General features: G+C 36.6%; 1 protein-coding gene across 1 annotated transcript in view; it reads right to left on the bottom strand.

The window, feature by feature from the left end:
* The window catches only part of CTNNA3 (catenin alpha 3), a 1,912,303-nt gene extending 1,889,773 nt beyond the window's left edge, over window positions 1-22,530 (bottom strand). Inside the window, exon 1 of the mRNA XM_086381634.1 lies at window positions 22,141-22,530. The gene's annotated coding sequence lies outside the window, so the exon portion shown is untranslated. The remainder of the gene's footprint in view (window positions 1-22,140) is intronic.

Here is a 22,530-nt window from a genome sequence, read left to right as displayed (position 1 = left end):
CTCGTATACACGGTTATTGTTACCATCTTTCTAAATTCCATATATATGCGTTAGTATACTGTATTGGTGTTTTTCTTTCTGGCTTACTTCACTCTGTATAATAGGCTCCAGTTTCATCTACCTCATTAGAATTGATTCAAATGTATTATTTTTAATGGTTGAGTAATACTCCATTGTGTATATATACCACAGCTTGCTTATCCATTCATCTGTTGATGGACATCTAGGTTATTTTTTACCAATTTTTCTCCTAGGTTGCCTATTTTTCCTTAATAATTTCCAAAACTTCTCTATAAATTCTATATATAATCCTTTGTCAATTATATTCCTTGAAAATATCCTCTCACTGCTTAATACAGCAATATAGCAAAATAGCAAAGACCCTTTCTTTGTGTTTTTTTTTTCTTTTGGCCACACTACATGCATGAAGGATCTTAGTTTCCCAACCAGGGATTGAACCCATGTCCCCAGCAGTGGAAGCCTGTAGTCTAAACAACTGGACCACCAAGGAAGTCTCTCTCTTTGTATTCTTAAGCATTCCACCATCTATATATATAAAAGTCCTGTTTTTTTTCATATCCTTACAGATACTCAGTATTGCCAGACATTAATTTTTGCCAATCTAATAGGTATGATAAACTGTCTCATCATTTATTGAATCTATATTTACCTGATAACCAGTGAAACAAGCTAACCATCTGTTCACCTATGTATTGGTCATTTCAATTTTCTCATCTGTGAATTACTTTTTCACTTATCATAGACCCATTTCCCTGTTAAGATTATTCTTTTCCTAATTAATTTTTTAGGAGTTCTTTGGATAATTTCAATTGAATATGTCTATAAGTCAGCTGTTTCCACAATAATTCTACATGCAAAACTATCCTAAAATTCAGTGGCATAAAACAACATTATGTCTTGTACGTTTTCAGGTTGGCTGGGAGTTGGCCAGGATGGGCCTCGCTGGCTTACGCCAAGCAGTACTCCAGATCTACTTCACGTGTTTCTCATCCTCCTTGGACAAGGAGGCTACTGGAATCCTGTTTTTCCCATGGCAACAACAAAAATTTTAGAACAGTTGGAAACACAATGCATCTTAAAATATAAGCTTCAAACGAGGACTCTGCCTCTCCTGCCCACATTTCAATGGGCAAAGCAAATCACACAATCAAGTCTAATACTAACCAAGTTCAAGTACAGGGAAATATACTCTGTCTCTAGCGGGAAACCACAATGTCACATGGCAAAGGACGTGGATACATAGGAAGGAAAAGGGGAACAACAATGCCATCCATTTTAAAGGCCGATTTGTAAATATTAATATATCCCCTCAGTTGGTATATTCCATTTATCTTCTTTTACGTGATTTTTTCACAAAGTTTTTATGTTAATATAATTAAGTATTTTACTTTATTGTCTTTTACTTTATTGCTTATATTTGGGGGGTCCTACTTAAGAAATTATTTCCTACCCTAAGATCATAATAAACATGCTCCTATATTTCCTGCTAGAAGAATGCAATTAAGAGGATCAACAATCAATATACTATTTTAGCTTAGTGTGTGCATAAACACAAGATTATACGATATAAACTAAGGCACCAGAGTAAAACAAGTAATTAAAGTTAAAAATAATTACCAAGGATGATTAACTATTATAGGTAAAATTTTTAGCTTGGTCTTTTAAAAATATTAATGGATACAGGCTGACAAAGATGAAAAATATGCAAGAATGATAAGGAATCACAAAACTTTATATTTTTTCATTCAGTTCAGTTCAGTTTAGTTCAGTCGCTCAGTCGTGTCCGACTCTTTGCAACCCCATGAATCCCAGTACACCAGGCCTCCCTGTCCATCACCAACTCCCAGAGTTCACTCAAACTCATTAACATATGTTTATTGATCTAAGCTATATCTTTAAAACTGCTAAGCACAAGACCACAGTAAAATATATATAGCCTTCTCAGGTCATGACATCTTAGAAAAGGAAAAAAGAAACTTTTATAGAACTTAGCTATTTATAAAACAATATATGTTATGATGCCGAATATATAATATACATGTATATATGTGCTAATAGTAGCAACTACCTCTGTAGTTTGGGGCAAAAAAGAGGTCTTATCTATTAATTTTCAAATTAAAAATACTTCCCAACTGCCACACTGGCAGGGAGTCCAGTATCTCTCTTGTTCCTTAAACTGTTCAAGAACTCTGGGAGCCTTTCGATCCACATACCTCAGAAAGAGAAAACCAGAAAATTGTATTGGATACAAGAGGGCCCTGTTGAGGGCTGCTGGTGTTCTGCTCCTGGCACACAGTTTACTGATGAAAACAGATCCCCTGCAGTTCCATGTGACCTTTCTGCCTGCTGTGCTCTTGCCTTTGCTGCTGCAAATACAGTGGTTGCAGTGATTCTTAAAGAGAGAAGCAGCCTGTCCCTTAGAGGTATAGCATGGCAGCCACGCCTAGAACTTCTCGGTTCACCAAGTGGCTGGATCAGGAGGGCCTTCTGCTTCCAGTCACACAAGTGCCCAAACAGCATCTCGCATTGGGCAATGCAGACCACAACAAGAGTCCTAACCTAAGATCTTTGGTGTTCTTTCTTACTCAGTCCTTTTTGAATCATGACCAGTTCAATGCACAAAATACTTTCTAATAGTAACTACAGGGAAGGAGTCCAGGTCTTGGCTCTGTTCCTCTTTAATGGCTCCCAGACTCTTTACAAACTTCCTCCAGTCCTCTCAGTGCTGACAGCCCTGCAGATGAAGGAAGACTGGGAAGGGCAACCTTTACAAAACCAGAAAAGACCCTGTTAAACCAGTACCTGAGGCACAAAAGACCTCATTAACTGTTTCAAACATTGGGGGAAATTTTCTCTGACCTTATAATTGCCAGATAAAATATAGAATGCCCAGCCAAGTTTGAATTTCAGATAAACAATGAATAATTTTCTGCCATATGTCCTATGCGGCGTTTGAAATGTACTGAAAAGATTATTGGTTGTTTTCCTAAAAGTCAAATCTGTGTGTCTTATATTTTTATTTGCTGAATCTGGCCACTCTACCTTATCTACTTCATGAATGGAACAAATTAGGAGGGAGGAAACCTAGAACTCCCCTGTGCCTAAATTTAAAGCAGCCACAGGGCCAGACCCTCAAATCCATGTATCTTGACTTCCTATCAGAGACTTGAGACTGAGAGAGCCAAACAAAAAGCCAGCTTTCACTCTGTTACTGCTCAGGAGCTGCTTTTTAGATAACCAGAGATGTTTCCTGGCCACCTTCCAGCAATATATTTCTAACTACACTCAGCTGGAAGATTTTTAGTTCCCAAATATGCAACACAGGATAAATGAGGACAAGGGAAGAATGATATATTGTGCCCTGGGATATTATAGCCCCAACAGTAGGAGTAGACATACCAAAAAAAAAAAAAACCCACTGGCAGAGGCTATGCTAGAGATTAGGTTTTATGCACCTCTGTTAGAAAAGGGAATCTAAATTGCTCCAAATTATCTAAGATAAAATTCACCTCCAGTAGAGGACCAAACAATAGGAATAGGAGAATAGTTACCCCAGATGAATATGTAGCTCCTGTAGCCCAGGAATTTAACAAGATACTTGCCCTGCACTTTAAGATTTGAGAGAGAAATAATGTAGCTCCAAAACTGATAGTGACAGAGCTCAAAAGGGATATAGATATGTATATATCTCATGATAGACACCAGGACTCAATAAATCTCCTGTCTTTAACAAAACAAGTAAACAGAAAAAAAAAATCCAAACTTAGAAGACTGTATAACAATAAAGGAAGGAGACAGGGGAAATTATCCTCAAGACAAAAGAGAATTTATAATACATCAACTCTTGTTCTCTCAGTGAAATATTGAAAGTTAAAAATTCTGGGTAAGAAGTGATGGAAATTCTAAGTAAAATGAAAAGACAGTTGACTGAAGTGAAATGTCAGGATAAAAAAAGAGACCTGGTTAAAAACTAAAGTAAAAGAATTCAGTAAACCCAAAGAGACAATAAAGTAATTAAAATTTGCACTGAGGAATCACTCCTCTCCTTTATCATCTGCCTTTCTATCAGCAAATTCATCATTTAGAGAGCAAAAGAGACTAAGACTGGAAGGGCTACCCTGGGCTTAATCCTTACCAACAAAGAGGAATGCGTTAGTGAAGCGAAAGTGACAGGAACCTTGGGAAAAATTGAATATATCACCTCAGAGTTCATTACGGCCAAGGAAGAAAATAAAAAGCAAAGTACCTTAGATTGCTTAGCAATTTATAGAAAACATAAGGATTTCCCAGAGCCAGAGATTCTAAAATGAAAGACAGGTCAAAAAATAAAACTCACCACTGCAACCGCAAGTGAGGAAAAAAATGGGAGAGACTGGACATAAAAATAACTCAATGTGCTATCTAAGGAGTTTTCTAAAGACTCAGATTTTTAAAGGACATACAAAAGAAGGAAAAGGTGATATTGGCCTATTAGAAGAATGGACTACTACAATGAGCAAAGACTTGTGAAAAACACACAAAACAACATAAAAACTCTTAGGTTGAATTTGAGGGTGGAAGGACAAGAAAGGTACAACCTAGCTCCTCTACTCCCAGGTAGATTCCATGTTAACAAGTCACAGAGAGGAAGCTTGCTTTCATATTATATACCAAGGAACAAGACCTTCCTTGGTGGTCGAGTGGTTAAGAATCTGCCTGCCAGTTCAGGGATGCCAGTTTGATCCCTGGTCTGGGAAGATTCCACTAATGCTGTGGGGCAACTAAGCCCATGCTCCACAACTATTGAAGCCCCACGCCACAGCTAGAGAGCAGCCCCAGTTCACCGTGACCAGAGAAAGCCCTTGCAGAGCAATCAAGACCCAGCATAGCCAAAAATTCATTACTTTTTTTAAAAAAGGAAAGACTGTGCCAATAATCTTAAGAAATTGATAAACCAGACAGAAAAGACAGTGGGACAATGTTTAAATAAATGTCCATTTCCAGGTGTATTTTATTATAGCAGGCCTTCTCATTCTCAGCACTATTAACATTTTAGGCTGGATAATTTGTTGTGGAGTCGGGGGTTGGGTGGGGGAAGGCTGTCTTGAGTTGCTGATATTTAGCAGCATATTTGGCCTCTATCCACTAGATGCCAGTATCATCAGCCTCCTAGTTGTAGTAATCACAAATAGCTCTGCTGCTGCTGCTAAGTCCCTTCAGTCATGTCTGACTCTGTGCGACCCCATAGATGGCAGTCCACCAGGCTCCCCATCCCTGGGATTCTCTAGACATTATCAAATGTCTCCTGGGAAGCAAAAGTATTCTGGGGTGAGAACCACTATACTGCAGAACACTGAAAAATATAATAAAAAATATATTATCACAAAATTATGGTTAGCATATTTAAGTAAAGGCAGATTCTGAAAATCTAATGTTAATCCACAGAAAATTTTAATATAGTATCAAAATATTATTAATTGGAAAGGAGAGCAATGATCTCATTTTGGTATAGTTGTATTAAGAGCCACTCAAACTAAACTAATAAAATTTTTCTCCTCCTTTTTTTCAATATCATAACTAAAGAAGGTACACTGGTTTCACTAAAACAACTTTTATATCTTTTTAAAAATCTTCTTTGACAAGCTAAAGAAATGTTGGCTGTCCATATACTGTTGGTTGAAGTATATACTGGTTAAACATCTTCTGAGGAGGCACTCTGGCGACATCCATAAAATTTTATATGCACAAATTCTTAGACTAAACAAATAGTTTAGGAACCTGAACATGTGTAAAAGATGCAAGGCAAGGACTGCAGTGTGTAGTATTTTTGTGATAATAAAAAGCTAGAAACAACCTAAATGTGCATCAAGAGAGACTAGTTACATAAATTGTCATATATTTTCTCATTAGTATGATTTGAACTGTAACCAGAGAAAAAAGCTTAGGAAATATACAGAATCCAATTGGATTTCATTTGCCTACAATTAGGGGAGATATTAAAAATATTTAACAACCAGCATGGATTAGGCCCCAACTAATCAGAGTCTAGCCTGGAGCTGGGTCTTGGAAAGCCCCCTGTATGTGAGAGTTTATCCTTTAGTTGCTGGGTCTAAGGAAAATCTAGAGGGTCCCAGGCAGAGGCCAAGTGAAAGAAGGCTACTAGAGACAGAGAGAAGGAATACAAAAGCATTTCATATTTTAATAATTTGTATGCCCTTACAAAAAAAAAAAGGAAGAAAAAGCAAGAGAGTTCCATGAACTGTGGAAAATTCTGAAAGAGATGGGAATACCAGACCACCTGACCTGCCTCTTGAGAAATCTGTATGCAGGTCAGGAAGCAACAGAACTGGACATGGAACAACAGACTGGTTCCAAATCAGGAAAGGAGTACGTCAAGGCTGTATATTACCCTGCTTATTTAACTTATATGCAAAGAAACGCTGGGCTGGATAGATGAAGCACAAGCTAGAATCAAGATTGCTTGGAGAAATATCAGTAACCTCAGATATGCAGATGACACCACCCTTATGGCAGAAAGTGAAGAAGAACTAAAGAGCCTCTTGATGAAAGTGAAAGAGGAGAATGAAAAAGTTGGCTTAAAGCTCAACATTCAGAAAACGAAGATCATGGCATCCTATCCCATCACTTCATGGCAAATAGATGGGGAAACAGTAGAAACATTGGCTGACTTTATTTTTGGGGGTCCAAAATCACTGCAGATGGTGACTGCAGCCATGAAATTAAAAGACACTTACTCCTTGGAAGGGAAGTTATGACCAACCTAGATAGCATATTAAAAAGCAGAGACATTACTTTGCCAACAAAGGTCTGTCTAGTCAAGGCTATGGTTTTTCCAGTGGTCATGTATGGATGTAAGAGTTGGACTATAAAGAAAGCTGAGTGCCAAAGAATTGATGCTTTTGAACTGTGATGTTGGAAAAGACTCTTGAGAGTCCCTTGGACTGCAAGGAGGTCCAACCAGTTCATCCTAAAGGAAATCAGTCCTGAGTGTTCATTGGAAGGACTGATGTTGAAGCTGAAACTCCAATACTTTGGCCACCTGATGCAAAGAGCTGACTCATTAGAAAAGACCCTGATGCTGGGAAAGATTGAGGGCAGGAGGAGAAGGGGACGACAGAGAATGAGATGGTTGGATAGCATCACTGACTTGATGGACATGAGATTGGGTAAACTCTGGGAGTTGGTGATGGACAGGGAGGCCTGGCGTGCTGTGGTCCATGGGGTCACAAAGAGTCAGACACAACTGAGCGACTGAACTAAACTGACTGATGTCCTTACTAGAGAATATCAGTCCTCACCAATAGATAGAAACAACATTAAAATAATCAAGAATAGCATAGAAAAATAAATTAAATTCAACCAAGTGGTAGCTATGATGAAAAGTAAATTTGTACATATTGATATGGAACAATTCTTTTTTAATTTTCACCAGAAACTGATAGCAGTTTCCTTGTGAAAAGAGAATCAGAGAACTGAGGACCTAAGGTCAAGGCCAAAGGAAGATATATTTTCACTGAAAGCCCTCTGTGGCAAATGCTGTTTGCTAACACCATTTCCAGCCCTGGCCCAGCTTTCCTCCTCTACTGGAGAGACTGGAAAGTTAAGAAACCTGCTCTTCTCAGACTCCCTTGAAGTACTGGGACCCAGATTTCACCATCAAAGACAGTTTGGATGAGATTTTTAAAGGTTACAGACGTCAGATCCTTCTAGGATAGTTGTAGAAGGACTCCACTGCCCCGTGCAAGAGCAAGGAATAATGGAATCTAGTACACCCATAGGACCATTCCTCAGGTACAGTTGGACCATTCTTCCTACAGTTGCATTTTCTTTGGCTGTTCAATGGCTCTCCCAGAAAATCTATGAGTTGTCTAGTATCATTTATGAAAAACTCAGCTAGAGCTATCCAGATCAGACTCTTGGTTGCAATCAAGAATTCTAGCTAAAGCACCCTTTACTAAAATAAAAATAAACATGCAAATATAAATTTTTCAGTTTAAAAAGTTAAGTTTTATAAAAATGCTTTAAAAATAAAGTACATGTGGGCTGGGGACTTCCCTTGGGTCCAGTGGCTAAGACTCCATGTTCCCAATGAAGGGGTATGGGTTCAATCTCTTGTCAGGGAATTAGATCCCACACACCACAACTAAGAGTTCACATGCAACAATTAAATATCCCACATGACGCAATGAAGATCAAGGATCCCTCGTGCCGCAGCTAAGACCTGAGGCAGGCAAATAAATCAATAAATGTTTTTAACATATACATATGTGGGCTGGATGATGGTACAGTTCAGGGAGGATATACCTAGTTGAAGAAGCACACTCAGAGATCTGGGTCCCCAAGTCCCATTTGTATATCAGCTGTGCCTCAACTGCCAGAGGCAATCTTAGAAATACAAACGTGGACTCAAATCCTTCTTACAAATAAATAGCCGGTGTTAAAAATGTGATGGAAGGAAAGATGCCAGGCTATGAATAATACCAAAGATAACAACCAAAATGTATAAAATACTTGTGTAAAGACAACTCTACTGAAGGACAAACAAGAAGTGAGTAAACAAAAAGATGATGTATTGGTGTGTCTGTGTTAGTTGCTCAGTCGTGTCCTACTCTTTACAACCCCATGGACTGCAGCCCACCTGGATTCTCTGTCCATGGAATTCTCAGGTAAGAATACTGAAGTGGGTAGCCATTCCCTTCTTCAGTGGACCTTCCCAACCCAGAGATCAAACCTGAGTCTCCTGCACTGCAGGCAGATTCTTTACCATCTGAGCCACGAGGGAAGCCCTGATGTATAAGTAGATTAAACATTAAAAGGGCATTATTTTCTCCCTCAATTAAAATATTCAAAGGCTATTATAATAATTTTCTAAAATGTTACACTAAAATTCATCTGGAAATAAATAGTATGTGATTAGATATCAGAAAACCCTGAAGGAGGAGAAAAGAATACGGAGAAAGATTAATCCTTCCAGATAATAAAACATGTTCAGCTCAGTTCAGTTCAGTTCAGTCGCTCAGTCGTGTCCAACTCTTTGCAACCCCATGAATTGCAGCATGCCAGGCCTCCCTGTCCATCACCAACTCCCGGAGTTCATTCAAACTCACGTCCATTGAGTCAGTGATGCCATCCAGCCATCTCATCCTCTGTCGGCCCCTTCTCCTCCTGCCCCCAATCCCTCCCAGCATCAGAGTCTTTTCCAATGAGTCAACTCTTCGAATGAGGTGGCCAAAGTACTGGAGTTTCAGCTTTAGCATCATTCCTTCCAAAGAAATCCCACGGCTGACCTCCTTCAGAATGGACTGGTTGGATCTCCTTGCAGTCCAAGGGACTCTCAAGAGTCTTCTCCAACACCACAGTTCAAAAGCATCTTAAAGTAAGGATTGCATCAGCAAGGTAGCAGGATACAAGCTTAATATACTAAACTCAGTTGCATTTTTTTACACTAATAATGGAAAAATAATCCTTTTAATAGCACATCAAAAAAATAAAATACCTAGGAATAAACTTAAAGGAGGTAAAAGACCCATAAGCTAAAAACTGTAAAATGCTGATAAGGGAAATTTAAGAAAATTCAACGACATGGAAAGATATTCCATGCACCTGGATTAGAAGAATTAATATTGCTAAATTGGTCATACTGCCCAAAACAATCTACACATTTAATGCAATTCCTATCAAACTAACAATGACATTTTTCACGGAGCTAGAACAAATAATCCTACAATATAGGGCTTCCCTAGTGGCTCAGTAGTAAAGAATCCACTTGCCAATGCAAGAGACATAGGTTCAATCCCTGATCCAGGAAGATCCTACAGGCCACGGAACAATTAAGCCAGGGTGCCACAATAGAACCTACTATGCCTGTGTTCTAGAGCCCAGGAGCTGCAACTACTGAGCCCATGTGCCACAAATACTGGAGCCTGTGTGCCCTAGAGCTCATGCTCTGCAACAAGAGAAGCCACTGCAATGAGAAGTCTATATACCACAACTAGAGAAAGCCCATGCCCAGCAATAAAGACCCAGCATAGCCATAAATAAAAATAAATAAATAAAATGATTTTTAAAAATCAAAATTATTCCCCCCCCACAAAGTTCTACAATATATATAGAATCACAAAAGACCCAGAATTGCCAAAGCAATCCTGAGGAAAAAGAACAAAGCCGGAGGTATAACCAGACTTCAGACTATACTACAAAGCTACAGTAATCAAAACGGTGTGGTACTGGCACAAAAACAGACTTGCAGATCAATGAACTAGAATAGAGAGCCTAGAAATAAACCCATGCACCTACAGTCAATTACTATACTACAGAGGAGGCAAGAATATACAATGGGAAAAAAAAGTGTTGGGTGTAAGGAAAGCTGGACAGCTATATATAAATCAATGAAATTAGAAAACTCACACCACATACAAAAACAAACTCAAAATGGTTTAAAGACCTAAATATAGGAAATGACACCATAAAACTCCTAAACAAGAACATAGGGAAAAACATTCTCAGACATAAATTATAGTAATATTTTCTTAGATTCACCTCCCAAAGCAAACAGAAATAAAAGCAAAAACAAACAAACGGGGCCTAATCAAACTTCAAAGTTTTTGCACAGCAAAGAAAATCATCAATAAAACAAAAAGACAGTGTATGAAATGGGAGGAAATACTTGCAAACAATGTGACCAACAAGGAGTTAATATCCAAAATACACAAAGAGCTCATACAACTCAAAATTGAGGGGGAAAAAAAAAAGTAAATGCCTCAATCAACAAATGGGCAGAAGACCTAAGTAGATGCTTTTCCAAAAACACAGATAGCCAACAGGCACATGGAAAGATGCTTAACATTGTTAATTACTAAAGAAATATAAATCAAAAACACAATGATGTGTCACCTCACACCAGTCAGAATGGCCACCACTGAAAAATCTACAAATAAATGCTGGTGTGGAAAAAAGAAAACCTTCCCACACTGTTGGTGGGAACGTTAAATATCAGTGCAGCCACTATGGAAAACAGTAGAGAAGTTCCTCAAAAAAATGGAACTAGAGCTATTATATGATCCAATGATCACACTTCTGGATATATATCAAGAAAAAATTGAAAACTCTAATTTGAAAACACACAAGCACCCCAATGTTCATGGCAGCATTATAATAACCAAGACATGGAAATAATCCAAGTGGCCACCAACAAATGCTTGCCACATCTAGAGAAAGTTCACATGCAGCAATGAAGACCCAGTGCAACCAAAAATAAATTAATTAATTTTTAAAAATAATAATAATACAAATGAATTCATATATAAAGACAGAAACAAACTCATAGACATAGAACACAAACATAGTTACCAAAAGGAACAGGGAGGGAGAGAGGATCAAATGAGTATGTGATTAACAGATACAAACTCCAATAAATAAAATAAATAAGCAACAAGGATTTACTATTTAGCACAGTAAATTATTTTCAATATCTTATAATAATCTATAATGGAATATAAACTGAAAAAGAACTGAATCATTTTGCTACATGCCTGAAACCAACACAATATTTTAAGTCCTCCTGAATGAAAAAAAAATTTTTTTAGAATAAATAAAGATGAAAAGAAAAGGCGGGGAAAGTAGAGATTACAGAAAAATTAGATAAAAACATTACCACAAAAACTTATGGTTACCAAGGGGAAAGGGAAAGTGGGATAAATCAAGAGCTTGGGATTAACATATACAAACTACTATATATAAAACAGAAAACCAACAAGAACCTACTGTATAGAATACGGAACTCTACTCAGTATTCTGTGATAACCTATATGACAAAAGAATCTGAAAAAGAATGAATATATATATATATATATATATATACACGCACACATGACTGAGCAACTTCCCTTTCATTTTTCACTTTCATGCATTGGAGAAGGAAATGGCAACCCACTCCAGTGTTCTTGCCTGGAGAATCCCAGGGACAGCGGAGCCTGGTGGGCTGCCCTCTCTGGAGTCACACAGAGTCGGACACGACTGAAGCAACTTAGCAGCAGCAGCAGCAGCATACATAATATATTAAAAAAACTATATTAAAAACTTTGCTGTACACCTGAAACTAACACAACATTGTAAATCAACTATACTCAATGTAAAATAAATTTTTTTTAAAGAATATTGCCACAACAGGAGAAAGAGTGAAACACAGACTCTAATATAAATTTATCTTATGATAAAGATTTTAAATTAGCAGGAAAGAGTGACTCTTACATAAATCATATTAGATCAACTAAATAAACATTTAGAAGAAAAATTAAAATTCAGCTGATTCCAAGACTCATTTCTTTGCTCAAAATCAATTCCAGATATAGCAAAAGTTATAAATTCTGAAAGACAGTATGAGCGAATTTATATATAATACAGTTATGTATAATAATTGAAGTAGAAAATCCTTTCTAACCAAACACAAAATTCAGAAGCCATAGAGGAAAAGGTTTTAAAAACTGAACACAAAAATATTTTATTTTATGTATGATTTTAAAATAAAACATAAAAGTAAAATAAACAAAAAATTGGAGGAAAATACTTGCAACACATTAAGCAAACAAAAAGATAATAATTTTCTTAATTTACTATGGGGCAATTAAAAAAAAATAAGTACTGGATCTTCTTGCCAGAGCAATCACACACACAAAAAAAAATAAAACGCGTCAGATTTGGAAAGGAAGAAGTAAAACTGTCACTATTTGAAAATGACATAATTTTATATATAGAAAATATTAAAGACTCTACTGAAAAGCTGAAAAAACTCATTCTAATCAATGAATTTCATAAAGTTGCAGGATACAAAATTAACATACGAAAATCAGTAGCATTCCTATACACTAACAATGAATTATCTGAAAAAGAATAAAAGAAAACAATTCCATTTAAAATAGCGTGAAAAACAGTAAAATACTTGGGAATAAACTTAAGCAAGAAGGTGAAAGATTTTTACTCTGAAAACATTGATGAAAAAATTTAAGAAGACAAAAATAGATGGAAAAGTATCCATTGTTCATGGATTACAAGAATTATTATTGTTGAAACGTCAGTCTCTAGACTGACCAAAAACCACCTATAGATTCAACGCAATTCCTATCAGGATTTCAATGGCATTTTTTCAGAAGTAGAAAAAACTTCTGAAGTTTATATAGGACCACAGAAGACCCAGAATAGCCAAGTCATCCTGAGAAAAAACAACAAAGTGAGAGGCATCTTACTTCCTGATTTCAAGTTTACCATACAGCTATAGCAATCAAAACAGCATGATACTGGCACAAAAATGACAAATAGACCAGTGGAACAGAATAGAGAGCCCAGAAGTAAACCTAAGTATAAAGTCAACTAATATTTGACAACGGAGCCAAGAATACTCAATGGATAAGAGTCTCTTCAATAAATGGTGTTAGAAAAATTGGATATTCACGTGTAAAAGAATAAAACTAGACCCCTACCTTACACCACTCACAAAAATTAACCTAAAGTAGATTAAAGACTTAAATGTAAGGACTAACACCATAAAACTTCTAGAAGAAACCATATGCAGTAAGCATGGCATACTTTTGACATAGGTCTTAGTAGTATTTTTGTTTGTTGGTTTCCTCAGGCAATGGAAACAAAAGCCAAAATAAACAATTGGGAATACATCAAACTAAAAAGCTTCTGCACAGCAAAATAAACAATCAACAAAGTGAAAAGAAAACCTACAGAATAGGGAAAAATACCTGCAAATCATATATTCAGTAAGGGATTAATATCCAAAATAAAGAAAGAACTTATTCAACTCAATAGCAAAAAAAAAAAAAACCAACAACTAAGGGTGGGTAAAAGATTGGAAATACACATTTTTCTAAAGACTATAAACAAATGGTCCACAGGTACATTGAAAGATGCTCAACATCAATCCCTAACGTCATTAGGGAAATGCAAATCAAAATTGCAATGAGATGTCACCTCATACCATAGAATGGCCATAATCAAAAAGACAACAGATAACATGCAAGGATGTGGAGAAAAGGGAACCCTTGTGTACTATCTCGGTGAGATTGTAAACTGGTGCCTCCAGTGTGGAAAACAGTATGGCGGTTCCTCAAAAATTATCAATAGAACTACTATACAATCCAGCAATTCTACTTCTGGGAATATATTCAAAAGAAACAAAGCACTAACTCAAAAAGATATCTGCACCCCCATATTCATAGCAGTATTATTTATAATAGCTTAGACATGGAAACAACTTTAGTGTCCACTGATTGATGCATAAAGAAGTTGTGGTATATATACACTGTATAAAGAAATATTATTCTGCCATTAAAAAATGAGGAAATCCTGCCATTTATACCAACATGAATGGAACTTGAGGGCATTATGGTTGGTAAAATAAGACAGACAGAGGAAAGAAAAATATTGTATAATCTCATTTGTATGCGGAATCTTTTAAAAAAAGTCATACAAAAAGAGATCATATTTGTGCTTACCAGAGATGGGGCATTGTGGTTGGGGGAAGGAGAACTGGAGGAAAGTAACAAATTTTGGTGAAAAAGGAACAAATTTCCAGTTTTAAAATAAATAAGCCCTTGGGATGTAATGTACGACATGATTATAGTTAACACTGCTGTATGACATTCATGAAAGTTATCAAGAGAGTAAACCCTAAGAGTTTACTAAACTAAAAAAACTTTAGTTTCTTTTTTTCCTTTTCTTTTTATTGTGTCTATATGAAACGATGGATGCAAACTAAACTTATCACAGTAATCATTTTACAATACAGGTGATCCTTGAACAGCACAGGAATTAGGAACACTGACCCTCCTAACGGTCAAAACTCCACATATAGTTTAGAGTTACTATTCACATCCACAGTTCTTCCATATCTTCAGTTCTACATCTGAAGATTCAACCAACCACAGAAAATGTAATATAATATTATTTACTATTGAAAAAAAAATTTGCTTATAAGTGGATCTGTGTCATTCAATTCATGTTGTTCAAGGGTCAACTATACATGTAAAACAAACCATTATGCTGGACTTTTTAAACATACAGTGATGTATAACAATTATATCTCAATAAAACTGGAAAAGAAAAGAAGAGCAAAAAATATGGAAAGGCAATTTGTATAAAAAAGAAATACAATGGGCTAATATTTAGAAACTGCTCAACCATACTTACTATTAATCAAATACAAATCAAAAGAACAAGATATAATTTTTACCTATCACTAAAAGATCATTATCAACAGTGGTAAGAGTTAGGGACATAAGCTTTCAACATATGCTGTTTGTGGGGGTAAAAATTGATATGAACTTCTTGAAGAAAAATATGATAAGAGCTCTCAAATTTTAAATTATGAATACTCTATACTCTTTAACCTTCAGTTGATATTTCCAATTAAAGGTAATACTTATTAAATTGTAAAATGAACATTCCTTTTGACTCAGCAATTCTATGTAATGAATTTATCCTAAAGATATATTCATAAAATTACATCAAGATATGTGAACAGGGATATTCAATATGCAATCAGATCAGATCAGATCAGTCGCTCAGTCGTGTCCGACTCTTTGCAACCCCATGAATCACAGCACGCCAGGCCTCCCTGTCCATCACCAACTCCCAGAGTTCACCCAGACTCACGTCCATTGAGTCAGTGATGCCATCCAGCCATCTCATCCTCTGTCGTCCCCTTCTACTCCTGCCCACAATCCCTCCCAGCATCAGAGTCTTTTCCAATGAGTCAACTCTTCACATGAGGTGGCCAAAGTACTGGAGTTTCAGCTTGAGCATCATTCCTTCCAAAGAAATCCCAGGGCTGATCTCCTTCAGAATGGACTGGTTGGATCTCCTTGCAGTCCAAGGGACTCTCAAGAGTCTTCTCCAACACCACAATTCAAAAGCATCAATTCTTCGGCGCTCAGCCTTCTTCACAATCCAACTCTCACATCCATACATGACCACAGGAAAAACCATAGCCTTGACTAGACGAACCTTTGTTGGCAAAGTAATGTCTCTGCTTTTCAATATGCTATCTAGGTTGGTCATAACTTTCCTTCCAAGGAGTAAGCGTCTTTTAATTTCATGGCTGCAGTCACCACCTGCACTGATTTTGGAGCCCAAAAAATAAAGTCTGACACTGTTTCCACTGTTTCCCCATCTATTTCCCATGAAGTCATGGGACCGGATGCCATGATCTTTGTTTTCTGAATGTTGAGCTTTAAGCCAACTTTTTCACTCTCCACTTTCACCTTCATCAAGAGGGTTTTTAGTTCCTCTTCACTTTCTGCCAGAAGGGTGGTGTCATCTGCATATATGAGGTTATTGATATTTCTCCCAGCAATCTTGATTCCAGCTTGTGTTTCTTCCAGTCCAGCGTTTCTCATGATGTACTCTGCATATAAGTTAAATAAACATGGTGACAATATACAGCCTTGATGTACTCCTTTTCCTATTTGGAACCAGTCTGTTGTTCCATGTCCAGTTCTAACTGTTGCTTCCTGACCTGCATATAAATTTCTCAAGAGGCAGATCAGGTGGTCTGGTATTCCCATCTCTTTCAGAATTTTCCACAGTTTATTGTGATCCACACAGTCAAAGGCTTTGGCATAGTCAATAAAGCAGAAATAGATGTTTTTCTGGAACTCTCTTGCTTTTTCGATGATCCAGCAGATGTTGGCAATTTGATCTCTGGTTCCTCTGCCTTTTCTAAAACCAGCTTGAACATCAGTAAGTTCACAGTTCACATATTGCTGAAGCCTAGCTTGGAGAATTTTAAGCATTATGGAGAATTTAAGCATTTAAGAATTTAAGCATATTGGAGAATTTAAGCATTATATAAAAGAAATTTAAGCATTTAATCATTATGGCATAGCAACATAAAAAAATATATATGAAAAACAATAAACATATTCATCAATATAGAATGAGCTAAATATATTATGCTACATCCATATGAAACTGTACAACTCAGATGGAACTTGAACCACGTGCCAGGACTCTAACCCAACCTAAATCCAAATAAGGACTTGAACCCACAGTCTTTAACTAAAATTATATATCTGGTCTCAGTATATAAGGAAGTTCAGGTTTGGGACTCCCCTGATGGGCCAGTGGTTAAGGATCCTCCTTCTAGTGAAATAAAGATTAGTCTGTGCACCCAACAAGAAGCCCTGATGAGGCAACAAAGACTCAGTGCAGCCAAAAGTTTGTTAAATAAATTTAAAAATGAAGCTCATATTCTTTACGTCTCATTGCAGAAAGAATTCAGTAAGAGACAAAGTGATAAGTAAGAAGTGAATTTATTTAGAGATGCATGTTCCATAGACAGAACGCAGTCCATCTCAAAAGGCAAGAATGGCTTTGGGAGAAATAACTCCACAGACAGAGTATGGGCCATCTCAGAAGCCGAGAGGCCCCAAAATATGGGGTAGTTAGCTTTTATGGGTTGGGTAATCTCATAGGCTAATGAGTCAGTGAATTATTTCAACTATAATATTCAGGGAAAGAGTGGGGATTTCCAGGAACTGGGCCACCATTCACTTTTTTACTTTTATGGTGAGCCTCAGAACTGTCATAGTGTTTGTGGGTGTGTCATTTAGCATGCTAATGTATGACAATGAGCATATAATGAAGTTCAAGGTCCACTGGGAACCAAATCTTCCACTATCTTGGACTAGTTGGTTTTAACCAATTCATGTCGTGTCCCATGGCTATGTCATTCTTTTAAAGGTTGTGACTTGCCCCCTTCTCTCTTGTTTCACATATAGTAGTAAAACACTACGAAGAAATTGAAAAAAAATGAGGTAGGTCTACATGAATTGCTATGCATATATCTTAACTAAATGTAACTATCCTAATTTAGGGAAAGCAGGGGGGACACAAGATGCAGATAACTACGTATAGCATAAAGCCTTTATTTCTTGACCTAAATCAGGGTTCTGTAAGTTAGCAAGAGCAGAATACATGGATATTGCATAGGCAACCAAAAATGCATATCATTGATTATTTGATTCTTAAAACTAGGATTCCTTTGTTAACCTATATTGGAAAGGGAACTGCTGATTCTAACAGAAAAGCTAATTAATCCTGCAAATTTCCATGGAAATGTAATCTATGAGCTCCAGCCCTGGACTAAGAAAGACCCTGGTACTTCTGGAGAACCACAGAGAGGTAGGTTTTATTTCTCACTCTCCCTTCATCTTCATCCCTATCCATAAAAACACAAACACTAGAAAGGAAACACCACAAGGGCAGGGCTTTAATTTGGTTCACTAGTATCTATCCCCAGCACTAAGAGTATTATCTGGTTCACAAGTCATCTAGAAAGAGCAAATAATTCCAAGGCCAATGTTGGAGTAGAGCCAAAGTAGCCCTTTGAGGAATCCTGCTTCTCTGTTATTCTGTTTTCTCAATGAGCTAACCCAAGGCCTCTGCATTGATACTACCTCCAGAAGATTCATCAGCTGAGACCTGGTAATTCATTCATTATCTAGTTAATCATACTAGATATTATTCATTCTAGTTATTCATTTATAATCTCGTTATTCATGTATTATCTAGTACAACTCCAACCCAATTCTCTATTCCATATGCATATAAACAAAGAAGATAAATGCTTGTATAGGCTCCTTTCATGAACCAGTTTCATGACTGAGAACTGCTGATCACGTTTTGAATGGTGCTAATATAAAATATGGGCTAAAGTCTTCAAGTTCCAATACTTAAAGGTTTTTGTACTAAACATTGCCTTCTCCATCAAATGTTTTTCACCATTAATGGAGGGACCTGAAGCAGCACAAGCATGCCAGTTAGGATAATGAAAAGCAGGAAAAAGAAGCAAGGGAGTTGGGGCAGGGGGGCGGGGGGGTCCCAAATAAATTTGACCTAATTTACTATTTGCACATAGGAATTTAGTCACTTCTCAGATCCTGGAAGTTAGTGATTAAATTGGTAGCAGATTACTGGCTGTGTACCAGACAGCAATAATATAGTTAAAAATAGTAATTAAGCATGTGAAAATCAGGTGCAACAGCTAACAGTCATGTTCATTTTCAAAAATTCTATAGTCTCAATTATCTGTCACTTTCCATTAGGTTTGCAATTTGGCAAAACTCTGGACTTCCACCCAAAGTTCCACAATATCATGTCACTTAAAATCCAGTATCGAAACAAGATTTAGAAAATCATTCTTTTTGAGTCTCTAGAGTAACATTCCCATGAGCCAATGATCCATAAATAAACACTATTTTTAAGTCTTCATTACGAAGCACATAGTTTCTCTTCAGGCAAGATTGGGCTGCCAACTTCTCTACTTAAGTCTTAATCCCTCCTATATCAAAGAAAAAATAGAAACATGCTAGCAGAAGTTCAGAGTGAACAAAGAATGGAACTCCCATCCCTCCATAGCTATGATTTTTCTCTAAATACCACTGAAAAAATAAAATTCTACAATTAAAACAAGGTGATGCAGGCAAAATATATTCTTTAAATATTCACAACCCTATACCTTACCTCCCACCAAATACTGATACCTCTACTCTCTCCATTTTGACTTCTCTGTACCAGCCACTACCTCTGAAAATCAAATCGTTTTATTTATTAGCAATTTCTTGGCTTTTTACTTCAATATATTCTATTTATATAACCATAATTCCCAAATTCAACACCAATAACAGAATTAAAATTTCATATCTTCCCTAATTCCCACCCTACTCATGCCATACTCCATTCTCATGTTTCCATAAGCAGAAAATCTGAAAACTGAAACTGTTTTAACATGCACCTTCTATACTTTTTCTTTACACTTTGCTGCCTAGATTTCCTCCAAATAATTCTAATTTCCACAGACTTCTATTATAAAATATTTGTTCTTCCTAATTCTATTTCTTTGTCACAGATCATAAAATTCATATAAATATGAACAACATATAGATAATCCTCTACAAAAGTTATTTATAAATTCTGTTGTTTTAAAGTCCAAAATAATGTAAGTAGTCAATAATACTGTCTATTGGTTTCGGGCAGAGATGAAGAATTTTCAACATGTAGCTTTGTTGATACTTGTGAAAGTCCATAAGGAGAAATTTTGTAACTAGAGAAGATCCTTCCAAATACTAAATATATTGCTATCTCTGTGCCTAATAACTATGTTTTGCATCTCACAGACACTCAATAAATATTTCATTTGGTAGATAAAGAATTATACAAAACCTTAAAAGAAAACCAGTAAAAGCCATCTTCTTAAAAAATCACAATCTTTGTCTTCAACTCTAATTTTCCCTAATCTGACAAGTCTACACTTAAAAACAGAGCTTAGGGAAATTACCTTTAAAATAAACAAATACACAAACACACACACCATAGCACCCAGATGTTAAACAATGATTAATAAAATTATATCTATTCACTTGGAAGAATGTTAGCAATCTAAAATAACATCTATGTAGACTAGGTAATATTATATGGAAAATGTTTTGGTAAAGGTTAAATGAAAAGCAAGGTTCCAAATTTTATCCACAGTATTACTGCAATTCATTTTAAAGTTGTGCAGAGAAAAAAGACTAAAAGAAAATGTATCAATGAGATTACAGATAATTTTGTCTGTGCTTTTAAAATCCCTACAATGAACTCATATCACTTTTATAATGAAAATAAAAATAAATTTTACTATAACAATCCAAAATATTTCACTCAGTTAAGAAGAGAGACACAGACTGTGTATAGGACACAACAAATGGAAATAGTTGTATATAGGCTGTTGGCCAGAGAAGGCAATGGCACCCCACTCCAGTACTCTTGCCTGGATCCCATGGATGGAGGAGCCTGGTAGGCTGCAGTCCATGGGGTCGCTAAGAGTCAGACACGACTGAGCGACTTCACTTTCACTTTTCACTTTTCATGCATTGGAGAAGAAAATGGCAACCCACTCCAGTGTTCTTGCCTGGAGAATCCCAGGGATAGGGGAGCCTGTTGGGCTGCCGTCTATGGGGTCGCACAGAGTCGGACACGACTGAAGTGACTTAGCAGCAGCAGCATGCTGTTGGTATTTTGGGCTTCTCCATTTAACAAATTGTCCTATGCCACTACTAAGGTAATTTTTTTATGGTGGATAACAAAATTTTAATAGTTCATCCAAATATGCCATTTGAATTTGACTACTGATAATCTCTATCTCCAAACCACAATTGTTCTCAGTATGTTGACATTTTAGTCTGTCTAAAAAAACCTAGCCATAAACCCAGGACCAAGGCTAATTTGAAATCCTATTTTTCCCACGTGTGTGTTTTAAGCAAATCATTGGATCTCTTACATCATCAGATATGTTGCAACTGTCTTAGTGGTGCATATCCATGACTCAAAACATGTACAGTTAATGAACTTCCTGATGCCTAACCTAAATTTCTTCTTGTTTCCGTTTGTACTTCTCTCCAGTTCTGTTTTCAGTGCAACTGAGAGCAATTGCTTGCAGTCACCCAGCCACTGTCAGATAATGACCTTCTCTTTACATGACTGATGACTATTTCCCATATTCATCTCATCCAGTGTGATTTTCATTTGATTATAAATGGCAGTAAAGATAGCACTGAGAGATTCCTCAATTTCCTAATATTATTGACAATTATAAAACAAGTATATAAGGCAAATATTAAATTCAAAAAGTAAGGCTTTTGCCACTATCTCATTTTAAAAATCTCCCATTACTGTGAACAAGTTTTGGGTTGAAAGTAAAATCCCTTCAAATATTTTGCCCCAACCCCATGCCAAGGCACATGCATCCAGTCCATATCTTATCTTTTCCTGCACTGGATCCCAATCGGCTTTTTATAGCCAGAAACTCTCTGAATGCAAAGCACGACCTTGGCTACTAGCTTCCCCTGGCACTAGTTTGAAAGTTATTTATAACTTTAAACTTCGCATGAAAGCCTATATTTCTCAACATGACTAGTCAAAACATTCCCGTTTTATATAGTAATGTAATGTTCTTTAATTCAGAAAGAAACCCCACACTTTAAACCTACAATATGTAACTAAGGCAGAGCAATTTCAACGCAGAAACAAGAATGCACTGAAGTCCAGCTCCTCTTTTTACAACTTGACTCTTACCTTTCTGTTGCTTCCTATAGAGTAAATGTGTTTAAAATTCGGCTCTTGTAGGAAATTTTCCAAAAAGAGTTTGGGGGAGAAAAAAAATAAGACTTCTTGGTTAGTCACAGAGTTGCAGAGTACCAAACTGAGAGGCAGTGACAGTGGGGCAGTCACTTCAGCTGAGCGTCATTCACCCAGGATGAGAAAGAAGGGGGAGGTTACAAACCAGGGTGGGTGGTATCTAATCCTGAACTGCTAGTCACTGACCTCACTGACAACTTGTTACTGAAAATACTTTGTTGAAAAAGGCCAGACACATACTTTACCCAGAGATCTACAAACATAGCTGTCAGGAAGCTCTAAATACGTAGGATCTGCATTTCTCTAGTACCTTTCTAAAACAAGGAC

This window comes from Bos grunniens, chromosome 28, assembly GCF_055505025.1.
Source record: "Bos grunniens cultivar Pamir isolate PY7600 chromosome 28, Bosgru_T2T1.0, whole genome shotgun sequence".
Lineage (NCBI taxonomy): Eukaryota > Metazoa > Chordata > Mammalia > Artiodactyla > Bovidae > Bos > Bos grunniens.
Note: the sequence above shows the minus strand (reverse complement) of the source record. Positions and strands in the feature narration are given on the sequence as shown.